At 53.4% G+C, this 14,097-nt stretch overlaps 1 protein-coding gene across 1 annotated transcript in view; it reads left to right on the forward strand.

The window, feature by feature from the left end:
• ZMIZ1 (zinc finger MIZ-type containing 1) overlaps positions 1-14,097 on the forward strand; it is a 151,035-nt gene that overhangs the window by 53,268 nt on the left and 83,670 nt on the right. The gene's annotated exons all lie outside the window — the stretch shown is intronic.

Consider the following 14,097-nt stretch of genomic DNA (forward strand, 5'->3'; position numbering starts at 1 on the left):
CTTTACCTACCCCTCCATCTTCATTACCTTGCGTAAAAGCAGGGGATGCTGTGTAAGTTTTTATTCGAACAGACCTGGACCACCCAGCCTTGGCACTTGCTCAGTATGTGACCTCTGAGCCTCAGTTTATCTCCTCGGGAGGGCAGGAGTGACAATCAGACCTACCGTGCTGGGCTCAGTGCCGAGCCATGTCGCGACGTGGTTAACACTCTTTATCGAGTCTGAACAATTCACTGAAAAAGAACAAAAGTCAGTTATTCTGTATAACAATAAAACAGACGTTTTCTCTGAATTCGTCCATCAGTTCTTTGGAGCATTTGTAGAAACAGCGTAATGCAAATGTTTAAAGGACTTCTCATGATAGGTTTTCATCGGTCTGCACAGCCCACAATCACTTGAACAAGGGTTTGTGCTTTTCTCTGTTAAGTTTATGATGGTCCATGCATGTGGATGGCGGGTCACTTACAAGAGGTGGTGAAGGTCTCGTTAGCCAGTAGCCGCTCTGCGATCCCTGACGCGCCAGCCTGTGTTGGGAATGTCACTAGCGTATTGAACTGTTTGCCAGACAACAGTCTTGGAATCTCATAAGTGACGTCTGTTCCTCTTGAAATCTGCAATTTTAATAATAACTTAAGTCAATACAATTTTGACAGGGGAAAAATTGCTACTTATCCAAGAAGCATATACATCCGTATTGCTCTTGAGCACTGGCTCTTTGCAGGCGCCTGACTGGGGCTGGGTTGTGCCGAGGAGTAAAACAGATGTGGTCTCTGCTAGGGAAACGTACTGTCCAGAGCAGAGATCAGCAAACTTTCTCTGTAAAGAACCAGATCGTAAATAGTTCAGGCCTCGCAGGCAGAGCACAAAAGCAACTGTAGACAATATGTAAACAAATAAGTGTGGCTAGTTCCAAGAAAACCTTATTTATAAAAGTAGGTGACAGGAGGGTTTCCAGATGCCTGGTCTAGAGGGAGAGAAAACCATGGGATCAGATAATCACAGCTGTTTGCTGTACACTAGAAACTAGCACCTCATTGTAAATCAGCTCTATGCTGTGCTTAGTCGCTCAGTCATGTCCTACTCTTTGTGACCCCATGGACTGTAGCCCTCCAGGCTCCTCTGTCCATGGGGAGTCTCCAGGCAAGAATGCTGGAGTGGGTTGCCATGCCCTCCTCCAGAGGATCTCCCCAACCCAGGGATTGAACCCGGGTCTCCCGCATTGCAGGAGGATTCTTTACTGTCTGAGCCACCAGGGAAGCCCAAGAATACTGAAGTGGGTAGCCTATCCCTTCCAAGGGGATCTTTCCGACCCCCTCTTTACCAACTGAGCTACCAGGGAAACCCAAAACTTCAATTAAAAAGAAAAAAAAAAAGACATGCAGAAAAATCATAGCTCTGTGTGTGTGTGCGTGCGTGTAAATTCAAGCTGTGATACGTGCCATGAAGGAACAGTCTCGGGGATGCTCTGAGACAATTTGGAAGTAGGGAAGTCTTCCCGGGACCTGAAGGTCAAGTCAGAGTTGAGCAGGTGAAGAAAAGGAGGAAGAGCTACCCAGGCAAAGGGAGCAACCAGGCTTATGCAAAGGCCCTGCAGTAGAAGCCAGCGTGGCTTTTTGGCAGAACTGAAAGGAGGCCAGTGGTTCCACAGCCCAGAGGCAGAAGTCGGAGGCAGTTAAACACACAGGGCCCGTCTTGAGGGTTGTCCTAAGACTAAAGGGAACATGGCTACATTTTCATTTTGCAAAGATGGCTCCAGCTTTTCAAAGAACAGATTGCACAGGGGAGGCCGGTGTGGATGGAAGGAGCCAGATGGCAGATTGCTGGGGTGTCAGGGTGCGGATGATGGTGTCTGGGCCAGGAAGGTTCCACTTCCTGTGGAGTAGAGTGGAGACAAAAGGATGACTCCAGGGGATGTGCAGCAGCGAAACAGAGACAGGATTTGGGAAGAAAACTAGGCGGATGGGCTGCTCCAGGAACCCCAGCTGCTCCCTTGGCCACCGTGTTGCCCTGCCCTCAAGGGTCTCTCATCACCCTGCCAGGACATTCTGGGGGCTTTCCCTTATTCTGCTTCAGTGCCCACCTCTAAGAGATACTGGGTATTGTCTACATTTACAGAGGAGGACTCTGGAGCTCAGAGAGGTCTTGTGACTTGCCTGCTGTTACACAGCTTGTAAGTTATAGGGCTGGGACTTGAAGTCATGGCCTCCTAACTCAGGCCTAAAGCTCTGCCCCCTGCATCGCAGCTGACTCTGAAGCTGCTTGGGGACGTAAATTTAGAAGGCCTCTGTCCCCCTGGACCAGGATCTGAGAAGCTCCTCCATTTGGGATAGCCCTTCGCTTCCCTCAAGTCTCTCTAACGTGGCCCTGCCTGTCTCTCAATGGTATTTTCAACATCCCTTCTGCTCCTGAGATAAGGGTTTTGTTCCTTTTCCATCTGTAACCCCAAGGTGTGGGTATCTCTTTACAGTCTATAAAGCCCTTTCCCGTATATATATGTCTATCTAGTCACATGACAGGCTCTGGGCCCCTAAGGGGAGTTCTCAGTATACCCATTCCATAGCTGAGAATGCCGAGGCCCAGCAGGACCCGTGCCTTAGCTGTCACATAAATTCACTTACCAAGAGTCAAAGCCTGGTCAGCACCAAGAGCCATGACTAACCACCTTTCACAGGCTGCCAGCACCCCCTTGAGAAGTATGGGCCTCGTAGCTCTCAGGGTCCCAGCCATCCTTTGCCTGGCCCATCTTCTGGGAAGGCAGGGTGCCAGTCTGATGGGGAAAGCTCCAGCTGAAGCTTTCTTTGGTGGGATAAAGGGTCTGCAGGGGACTAGCCAGACCAGGAGAGGGGTAGAGACCGTGGAGCACAGGATAGTGACCCCAAATTTCAGAAGCTCTCCAGCACTGGCCCCCATCTTTACCACGTTGCCCACCTCCCGGAGCTGCGGCCTCATCTGCAAGGAGGGATTATATGCCCATTCCACAGGCTGCCCAGAGGACTAACTGAGCTTCCCCAGTCGTGGGAGCGAGGGGTGCAGCCAATGTGCGGTGGGTGCCGCGGCAGGTCGCTTCTGGCCGCCCTTCTCTGCCATCTCTCCCCTGCGTGGTCCCTGACCTCTCTAAGGCCCCTTCCGCCCCAGCGAAGCTGCTTCCCACTGCTCTCTGTCCCTGGGGCTCTGTGGGTGGGTGCATGACCTGAAGGTCCTCGGGGTGTGCAGTGCACACACTGGCTACAGCTGGGCCTCTCCCAGCCAGGCCTCTGCAGTTCTAGAACACACTGTGTCCCCGGAGCTCCTGCAGCCTCTCTGCCTGCCCGTCTTCCTGTCTCCATCTGGGCTCCCGCTCTGCCTCACTCACTCCTGGTGTCTCCCTCTCCTTTCTCTCTGAGGGTCTCTAATGCCGTGTGTCTGTCCCTGTCTTTCCTTCCATTCCCTGCTGCCTCTGACTTTCTCCCTGTGTTGTGATATGTGTGTGTGTGCACATGTGTGTGTGTGTGGTGGTGGTGAATGTGTATGTGTGCGTGTGCATGTGTGGTGGTGAACGTGTGTGTCTATGTGTGCATGTGTGGTGGTGAACATGTGTGTGTGTGTGTGCGCGTGCATGTGTGGTGGTGACCGTGTGTGTCTGTGTGTGCGTCTCCCTCTCTGTGCCTCCGCCACCCCTCTCCAGCTCCCTCTCCCTGTCTGTCTCTCTTGTCAGGAGGCCAGGCTGGGGCCAGAGGGCCGGTGGGATGAGCTCATGCAGCAAGGAGCAGAGCGGTGCTTTGTCAGGAGAGATGGCGGTGCGCTGGGTGTGTGGGCTCTGGAACACGAGCTCAGGCCTGGGGGCAGTGCTGTGCGGTGCGTGCCTGTCTGTGTGTGTGTGTGTGTGAGAGAGAGAGAGACAGAGACGGAGCGTGAGCGCAGAGCAGACACTGCAGCAAACCGCCACGTCAGGCGTCTCCACGTGGGCCCCTCTGATACCCAGCCCCCAGCTCTTTGTTCTGGTGCAGCCTTTAGCCTGTGTGCTCGCACGCGGAAGCACGCACACACGCGCACACGTGGAAGCGTCCTCCTCCTTGGGAAGGTCCTTGGGGGGCAAGGGTCCCCCTGCCTCAATCCAGAAGGTCACCTGCCTTGCGCCTCCCCTTGTTCCCCCTCCTTGACCACAGCAGGCCCACCCTGCTCCCCAGGTTGCTGCATGCCAGCTCTCAGCAATTTGGCAGGCAGTGCTGAAATGTCAACCTCCCTGGCTCTGAGAGGCCCATGTCTGCTGGCTATGTGGGCACCGGGCTCCAGGCAGTCGCCATGTCCAAGGTCCCCAAGAGCCCTCCGTGTGCCTCTGCTATTGTCCTTGAATGACTCAGTCCCCTGAGCTGACCCCTTTGAGCAGCCCAGTGGCGTGTTAAAATAATAGAATAGGGAATGTCAGAACCCACGGGATGGGGAGCCCAAGGCCCAGAGAAAGGGGGACCTGCCCCAGGTCACAGCAAGGCGGGGTGGAGCCCAGACAAAAGCCTCAGGTGCCCACTGCCTGTCCTTACACCCCTCCTGCCTCCCTGGGCTCCTGCCTGAGAGGTGAGAGGTGAGAGGCACGAGGTTGCTGGCAGAGTGGAAGATGTGAAGAGAGCAGCAGGTCTGGGGGTGCCAGGGTATCCCGGGGGCATCCTGGGAGAGGCGACCAACAGGCATTTGGAGCAGGGACCAGAGAACTCGGGAGAGAGGTCAGGGCTGGAGAAGGCAGCCCCCGAAACCTCCCAGGAAGAGGAGGCCAGACTTCTTAGGGACAAGCGGAGGGAGTTGTCAATCACCCGCCTGTGGGCTGGATGTGACCTGCAGACAGCTGAGATCCAACTGTTCGGAGGTTTTTAAAAATGCATATTAGTTTCCAGCATTCACTCTTTGCGAGACTGTACTGTCCAGTCAAATGCCTGGCTTTCTTTGAATGGCAACCTTGGCTCCCAACCTGCCACGGACTGGGTGGAGGCTGACCCCTGGAAAAGGTGCTGAGCTTCCTCCATGTCTCACACCCCAAGCATTTCCTGAATTTGGAAACCTGCTGGGCCCTGTGGACATGTGTGTTTCTTACCTCTGTCCTACACACACCCTCACATCCCAGCACTGCAGCCTGAGCCCCGGGCCCAGGGGTGGTAACCCAAGCAAAGTGGATCACTTGCTCTGTGTCGACAAACATCTGCCTGGTCTGGTTTCTCCAGTGCGCTGACAGCCCCCAGAGGGGCGGCCAGCAGACCGCGGGAGGGGGCTGAGGCCGGCCCTGGGCCCCCGGCCAGCCTGGGAGGGGAAGAATCAGGAATGCAATGGGGCCCCGGCCCTGCCCTTCCCGATCTATAGCCTGTGATCCTCTCTGGAGAGGCTCAGGAGAATCTTGGGCCTCCCTGGAAACCCTCAGTCCCAGGGGGATTTCTGCAGCTCAGAGACAGACCCCAGCCCTGGAGGGGGCCAATGGCAAGTGTCCCACCCCCGCTGGACAGCTGGGATGGGACAAAGGCTTCAGAGGCCAGCCAGGTAATTGCACCACTTCCACCCAGGACTCTTTAAGCAGAAAGCTGGTCGTAAACCATTTTCCTCTGTTGTTGAAGACATTCCTTCTTGCTCCCACCTGACTGAACTGGGTGGTGGTGGGAGGGTGGAACTCTCAGATCCCCGCAGTGGTGGTCACAGTCCTGGCCTCTCTTGGCATCCCAGCTCCTATCCTACCTTCACGCCTCCCCCGTGGCCTCTCTGCACCCCCTCTGCCTCTGCCCACCCCAGAGCATGCAGCCGCTTTCCCGTCACCAGCACCAGAGAGGACAAATGGTCCTATTCAGGGACACCCTGCTAGATCTGTCTAAGACAAAGCTGTGCGCAGCTCTGCGTGAAAAACGGCTCGCAGCCGCCCAGCGAGCGGGAGGGATGGGTGGGTGCAAATTGCAGGGGATTTGTGAACACTTGCTGGCTGCCCCCAGAGACAGCGGGCAGGCGGGCCCTTGCCCTTGAAATGCCAGGCCGCCAGGCTGGGCGCCTCGTCAAGGCCAGGGACAGACTTCCTCCTGGACACCAGCCCCCACCCCCACATCTGAGCTCAGCAGAGCTGGGCTGTGGGGGAGGGACTTGGCTTTCTTCCTCCTGCTCAGCCGCCTCTGCACTCCAGGTCAGGTCCTGCTCAGGAAAGGGCTCTGGATTTCATCACCCGGCCCCTGGGAACCGACTTGCAGTCAGCTCTGTTTAAAGGATAGAACCTGTTTATCACTCATCTTCCGTCGGGTCACTGCTGTGGGAGAGGCCACGGGGGCCTCTTATCAGCATACCCATTTTGTAGAGGAGGAAACTGAGGCTCTAACAGGGAAGAGACAGAGCAGTTATCTGAATTCCAGGGCTGGAAGCAGGACCTCCAGATGGAGCAGCGTCCCCCTTCTGAGTAACCCTCCAGGGGAGGGTAACACCTCCAGGGGAGGTGTGCCCCTTCTGAGTAACCCTGAATGAGCAGGTGGGATAGGTCATCCTGGACTGGTGGCCCTGGGCTCCCTCCCGTTCCCCGGCTCCCTGAGGGCTGAGGCCTGGGATCCAGTGGCCTCACTCTGCTCTTGGGGAAAAAGAACGGCGGCGGGGGGTAAGGGGGGGCAGCGGGAGGAGCCCATGTGACCGAGGGTTTGTGGACGCAGCGTTCCCAGGCTGAGGAATTGGGGGAGGGGTGTGTGATGGTCCCTGGGGTGACCGGAGTGAACGAGGAGGGGGGCAGTGCCACAGAAGAATGAGAGGGCAGATTTGGAAATAGCTTCAAGGCGCGGAGAAACGGGAACTATTTCAGTAGCCACTCTGCAGCCTTGAAAAGTGAGGTCCCTTAAGAATGATTGTACGTACGGAAATGCTTATGACATAATATTAATTTTTTTAGAGGGTAACAAAATGTCATGCTCAGTAAGACCTCAGCTAGGTGCAGAAACAAAATATACATTTGGTTAGGCACAGGAAACAGGAAACAGAAGGGAATATACCAAAATGTCAACTTAGAAATCAGGAATCTATCTGGATGCGGGGAGGTCATCAACTTTGTTTCCCATATTTTCTGCAGGGAGCATGGATTCTGTTGTTAGCAGAAGCCTCCAGGGTGGTTGTGGGTTTCTCTGGAGTTTGGCTGGAGTTTGCAGGGGTGGGGGGAGGGGAGAGCACCCTGGTCTCTAGGCTGGCTCAGCAGTTTCCCCAGCATGGCCTTTTCTGGTTCCCTGAGGGCCCCAGGGGCAGGCCCCTACTTGTAGGGGAGGCTACTCTTCCTGCCTCCCTCTCTTCTCAGGATTAGCTCATCGCTGGCTCCCCACAGAGCCGGGGTGTGCTAGGATACAGCTGCTGGAAATCTGCTTTCCAGGCCTGTCCGGAGAGAGAGGGTCGGGGGATAAGGGCATCAGCTCACAGCAGGGCTGCCTAGGGGCTGGGACCCCAACAGATCATACAGAACTCTCTCAAGAGGGGACTACTTGTCTTACCTGGATCCTCACCACTCCAGTCCAGAACCCCAGCTGGGACTCCACGCTCAGGATTGGACCACGTGATGGGGACGGGGGTCTGTGACGCGATGGGAGAAGGAAAGGCTGCTGGAGGCGCCTCAGTCACATGATGTGTGTCCGAGTCTGGGTTCCCCCAGGTGCAGACCCCACCATGACATTTCCAGTGCAAGCGATTTATTTAGGAAGAGCCCAGAAAACGCCCAGTATAGTAGCAGAGAAATGAGATGGGGAAGGGAATGATGTGATTGAAAGATTGTGATGTGAAGTGCCATACCTGGTGCGAGGAGCTCCTGGAGATGGAGTAGAATGCACCCCTCAGTCAGCCTAAGAGGCCAGAATGAGGAGGTTTTTATCCAGCATCTGGCATCTGTTACTGGCTGGGGTCTCCTTGGGGTCGGGGCGGGTGGGTGTACCCTCCAATACACGCCTTGGCGGAGATGCCCGGCAGAGCCACAGTGCCCATGGTCACCCGGGGGAGCGCGGTGAGGCACCCACAACCCCAGCAACAAGTCACGGCCCCCTTTCCATCACCTGCGTCTCACCCTCATCTTACCCTGCCATATTCCAGTCCCACTCATACTCTGATTGTATGCTTCATGTGGTTGCTTACTTATTTTGACTTCAAGATGGGAATTTGAAAAGAAAACTTTCTTCTCTCTATTACCACCTTATCTGGCAAACCAGCCTCCCTGGCCATATTTAGATGCTAACTGTCCAGGTAAAGACGGTAGAGAGTGGACCCTGCGTCCAGGTATAGCTCCAGGTGCCTGCCCCATGGTAGAGTCTGGGCCAGCTCTCTGCCAGTTAAAAATGGAGCCTGGGATTCAGGAAACGGATGCTCTCCTCCCTGAACTAGCAACATCCCCAAAATGAGAAGAGAGCTGATGTAGCAGTGGTTTTCTCGTCTGGTCTCGTGACCACCTTAAGCCATCTCGGGGGCTGCCTCCCCAGTCCACACTGAACAAGGCCGTCTGGTGGCCACCTTCCATCTCCACCTCCCCTGGGCAGGCCATGCTCCCCCACCTTCAGCATCCATTTCTTCCACAGTCTCATGCATCCAGACCATTTCTCTACCTTCACGGCTACAGGAACAATGATGAGGTCAAGGGCGTGGGAATGCCTCTCAAAATAAAAAATACTCAACAGAAATGTTCAGGGCAAGGAACGATAAGCCGTCCTGTGCCAGGCCCACTCCGTGCCAAGCACGGGGGCTACACATACATATAAATGCACCCCACACAGTCCCTGCTCTCGGGGTTTGAAATCAATGCTCCCTTTCTGAGGGTGAGAAATGACAGTTATCCTACACACAGACACAGTCCTTTACACGGCCTTCCTTGTCCAGCCCCGTGAGGTCCCCGAGACAGGCTCGAAAGTGAAAAGTGAAAGTGTTCATCGCTAAGTCGCGTCCAACTCTTTGCGACCCCATGGACTATAGCCTGCCAGGCTCCTCTGTCCATGGGATTCTCCAGGCAAGAATATTGGAGTGGGTTGCCATTTCCTTCTCCAGGGGATCTCCCTGACCCAGGGCTTGAACCCAGGTCTCCCGCATTGCAGACACAGATTCTTAACCATCTGAGCCACCAGGGAAGCCCAAGGCAGGCTTATTCCCATTTAAAGGGGAGGAGTCTGAGGCTCTGAGGGGTAGGGAGGTGGTCTCAGAGCAGGCAGAAGTGGAGCCAGAGCTGTGGCTATCTCTGCTTCTCTGCTGGTGTCCCCAAGGAGGTACATGGTCTCTGGGGAGATGCAGGACCACAGGATTATCGCCCTTCAGGCACCAAGGTATCACCACCTTCCAGCCACCACCCAGCCTTCCACCACCCAGACCAAAGGTGCATCTGGGACAGAGGTCCTGCCAAAACAGTCTCACCACCCCACCCTAGGGTGCCCTGAAGATGCCATGGCTGGCCTAGAAGTTAATAAAGCCATGGGCAGCAATTAATTCTGCAGAGGAAAGAGCCAGGTAAGAGGATTAAGGAAGCCAGAGCTTTGGTTTTAAGATGGAGCTTAGCTTTCTCACCCCCAGAGGAAGGATTTCAGGGGATTCAAGGGTGTGAGAGTGAAATGGAGCAGGGACTTGGCAGAAAGTGGGCGAGGTGGTTATGGAACTTTTAAGGCATGCACTGCAAGCCACGGCCTTGTAAATACCTTCTGAGTTAGACAGACGGACAGGAATTAACAGCCGTGCAGGTATCATCAGCCTTGCTTATTTAGACTTACAGAGTCCAGGGCAGGGCAGCTGACTTAGGAAAAGAATCTGATTTATAGCACCTTTCAATCATGATGATAGCAAATATCTTCTCAGTGTTTTCCCAGTACCAGGCACTGAATGCAACATCTTCAGTGATCCCAGACCCATCTCTGCCCCCATTTTATAGATGAGGAAACTGGGGTTTAGGAAGATGAGCAATTTGCCCAAGGTCAGAATTGTAATTCAAACAAGAATACCTAGCCCTGAAGTCGTCAGCTGCCCTTTCCTCTATGTGCAGGTTGAAATGAAATTCTGGGAAAGACAGGGTAATGACTCAGGAGTCATTACCAAGATCGCCTGAACTAGTGCAGGGGGAAATATTAAGTATTTGACAATGATTTGTCCTTGTTGGTGGGATAAACACCTTCATATCTTTGAGCTCATTCAATACTCATGGTCTCGTGGTTGGTGAGGAGCAGAGAGCCTAGCACTCAGTAAACATTCAGTATATGTCAAGTGTTGTTATCACGGTTTCCTGGTTGGCCCCAATTCCAAATGTTTTCATTTCCAGAAACTATTCAGCTATTTCATGAATGGAGTAGTCATTAAAAGCATGGACTCTGCAATAGCATGTCTGGTTGTGAAAACCACCTGGACCTCCACTCCCCAGCTGTGTGACCTTGGAAAAGTCACTTAAGCTCTCTGTGCCAAGCTTGCCTCATTCGATAAAAGGGGATACTAATAATGCCTACATCATAGGTATTAAGTGAGTACATGTATAGTATATGTATATGTATAGTGCTGAGAATGAGGCCTGGCATATACTGAGTGTGTATGCTCAGTCCTGTCTGACTCTGCAACCCCATGGACTGTAGCTCGCCAGGCTCCTGTCCATGGGATTTTTCAAGCAAGAATATTGGAGTGGGTTGCCATTTCCTTCTCCAGGATGACTTTCCCAACCCAGGGATCGAACCCACGTCTCCTGCATTGCAGGTAGATTCTTTACCGCTCAGCCATTGGGGAAGTTCCAAATGCTATATACATGTTAGCAATCTTATTCCAATGCGTTGGCATTCAGACTTTCTTAGGATGCCTCACATACCTGGAAGTAGCCTAAAACTCTGTGCCTGACCCTGTGTTGTAGTTTCGGGTCTGGAAAATATGGAACATCTACTTAGATAGGGCCAAAGTCAATGCCAACCGCACCCACCTCCAAGTTGGTAGATAGAGGGTGTTGTTTAGTCACTAAGTCATGTCCGACTCTTTTGCGACCCTGTAGCCTGTACCCAGCCAAGCTCCTCTGTCCGTGAGATTTCCCAGGCCAGCACTTTGGAGTAGGATGCCATATCCTTCTCCAGGGAATCTTCTTGACCCAGGGGTAGAACCTGCATCTCCTCCACTGAAGGCAGATTCTTTATCACTGAGCCACCGGGAAACCCAGGTAGGTGAATGGGATCCTATTAACTCAGTCCAGGAAATGGCCCCTTCCTGAGGCTCCAGGACCAGAAGCCCACAGCTGTCTCCAAGACAACAGAGGATCACATGGGGTTAAGACGGCATCTTCTTTTCCCCCAGAAGAGGCGGCTGAGCTCCAGTCGGGGAGGCAGACAGCCTGCTGAGTGGAGAGTAGAGAGCTGGCTGAGGCGGCCTAGGTAGGGCCAGCAGCACCCTGTCCGTGCCTTGGCCTGGGAGGTTTGAGGGCCTCTGTCTCTCCAAGTCTCCCAGCAACCCTTCTCAAAAGTCTTTGGAGAGAAAGTGACATATAAAGGACCATTTAATGGCCCAATGGTTAGGGCTTGGCATTTCCACTGCAGGGAATAAGGGTTCGATCCCTGGTCGGGGAACTAAGATCCTATATGCTGTGCAGCATGGCCCTACAAAAAAATAAAATTCAAATTAAAAAATAAAATACCATTTCCCTGGTGGCTCAGATGGTAAAAAACCCACCTGCAATACGGGAAACCTAGGTTCGATCCCTGGCTCAGGAAGATACCCCGGACAAGGGAATGGCTGTCTACCCACTCCCATATTCTTGCTTGGAGAATTCCATGGACAGAGGAGCCTGACGGGCTACAGTCAATGGAGTCGCAAAGAGTCAGACATGACTGAAGGAGTAACATTTTCACTACTACTACTTATAGAGCTCTTGTTTCATGCCAGGCTCTATGCTGGGTATTTTATGAACATCAGCACTGATTCTCATGACCAACCAACCCATTTTATAGATCAGAAAACTGATGAACAAAGAAATTTATTCACTTGCCCAAATCCTTTTGTGTAACAAGGCTAGGAATGAGTGGATAGATGGCGCTCACCAGATAGATATTTGGACAGTTGAGACTAAAGAAAAGATGAAAAAAAGCAGGAGAATCAGGTTGATGATGTAGACCAGCCTGCCCCACCTCCAAGCCTCACTCCTTCTTCTGTTCCTCCATGGTTGCTGTACCTTCTCTTTCATGGATCAGGCTCATTGTGAGTGTCATGCTCGGCCTGTCCCCGGGGCCATCTGACCCTGGTCAACAGACTCACATCCTCTTGCCCCTCATAAGCTACCCAAGTCACGTGCACAGCAGAGCAAGGGCTTAGGAGGAACCAGGCCCTGGAAACTGTAGTCTTAGCCTGCAGGTTCCCAGCCTGGTCTCCACACTTTCAGTGCCCCATGAGTCAGGTCCAGCCAGCTGCTGGAACAGCACTGGTCTCAGGACAAGCAGAGAAAAAGATCTAGAAACCACAGGCAGGGCAGTGTGGGACAGGGGTCCAAGCTCAGGTTTAAGCATCAGGCTGACCTGGGCTCAGCTCAGCTCCATCACTTCCATGCCACATGTGACCCCAGCCGTATCTCCCAGTCTCTCACAAAGCGATAAGTACAAAGTACTTAACTCAAGCTGGCATCTCAGAAGGGCTTCGTACATAACCATTTTGATTATTACGTCCTGCATTACAGTGCAGTCTCTAAAACCTACTTGCTGCGTGAGTTTATGCAAATCACTTCACTTTTCTAAGCTTGGGGTCCAAAAGATCTAGAATCCGGGTCTCCTGGCTGGAGCGGCAGCAATTCCGTTTCCTTGGCAACCCAGCTGCCTCTCAAGGGACCATCTGGATCCCGTCGCCCTGGCAAGGTGCTGCCCAGGCAACCAGGTGTTTGTGTTCTGCAGTGGAAGCTCTGCAAGGTGGTAATTCCTCTCACTGGGGACAGGGTGGTGGCCAGGCAGGTGGCTGGAAGGAATCCTCGCTGCCGCAGTCACTGCCTGCCCTTGCTATTCCTGGTCCACAGAGAAACCGACTCCAGAGCTTGGGAAGTCTAGCCAATGACTTTCCTTGAGGAGCTATTAACAGATGCTTCATTATATTCCTCCGCACATTTTCTGGCTTGTCGAGGCTGGCCAGGTGGAAAACGCTGCCTGGGGCTGGACTCCTGTAGGGAATTCCAAAAGACCCAGTCTCACCTGTTCGGGATGAAAAGCCACTATTGTCTCTGGCAGGAAACAGGAATTACTAGCGGGGGAAAAATTTGGAGCCTGCCTTTGAAACAGGCACATAATTATAATAACAGCAGAAACTTGGGTGCAAAGGATAAACTAATTCACCCCTTCCACAGACGTGCATGGGCAACTATTATATGCAGACTTCATGAATCGCACTCAGGTAACCTTGAGTGAGTGAAGTCGCTCAGTCGTGTCCGACTCTGCGACCCCATGGGCTGTAGCCTAACCAGGTTCCTCCGTCCATGGGATTTTCCAGGCAAGAATCCTGGAGTGGGTTGCCATTTCCTTCTCCAGGAGATCTTCCTGACCCAGGGATTGAACCCAGGTCTCCTGCATTGTAGGCAGACGCTTTACCGTCTGAGCCACCAGGGAAGATCAAGATTGTCTATATCCGTGAGAAGCTCACAGACCCGGACAGCTTAAGAAAAAACACAATGTCAACAGACCCACATCAGCCAAGGGAGAAGCTGAATGGGAGGAGGGGTGGTATGCAGAATCCCCTGGGGCTGGCCACTTCCAGCAGCAAGCTCTCCCAAGCCAGAGCTGCTAGAAAAACCAGGAAGAGTTCAGGGACACCCGGGCTCTGCCAGCACTTCACACAAGTGAGAGCCTTGACTTTTCCAACAGCCCGTGAGGGAGAGCTCTGTCCCCTTTTCCAGATGGGGAAAACTGAGGCTTAGAAGAGTGAAGTCCATGCCTAGGTTCACACAGCTGGGGAGTAGGCGAGCTGAGATCAGAACTGGATCTGTATCCACTGCATCCTCTCAGGGCAGTGGAGGGGGGGACCCACGCTCTCCTGGTGGGCTGTCAGGAGCAGCTCCATCACCTGGAAGCGTGCAACCGCTCTCTCTGTGCTGAACACAATGAAATAATCCTCCATCTCTGTCCTGGCTCCTTCTCTTCTTCTCTCTCCCTCTGCCCATGTTTCCCCCCCACTTCATCCCCC

The sequence above is a fragment of the Bubalus kerabau genome, chromosome 1 (assembly GCF_029407905.1).
Source record: "Bubalus kerabau isolate K-KA32 ecotype Philippines breed swamp buffalo chromosome 1, PCC_UOA_SB_1v2, whole genome shotgun sequence".
NCBI classification, from domain to species: domain Eukaryota; kingdom Metazoa; phylum Chordata; class Mammalia; order Artiodactyla; family Bovidae; genus Bubalus; species Bubalus kerabau.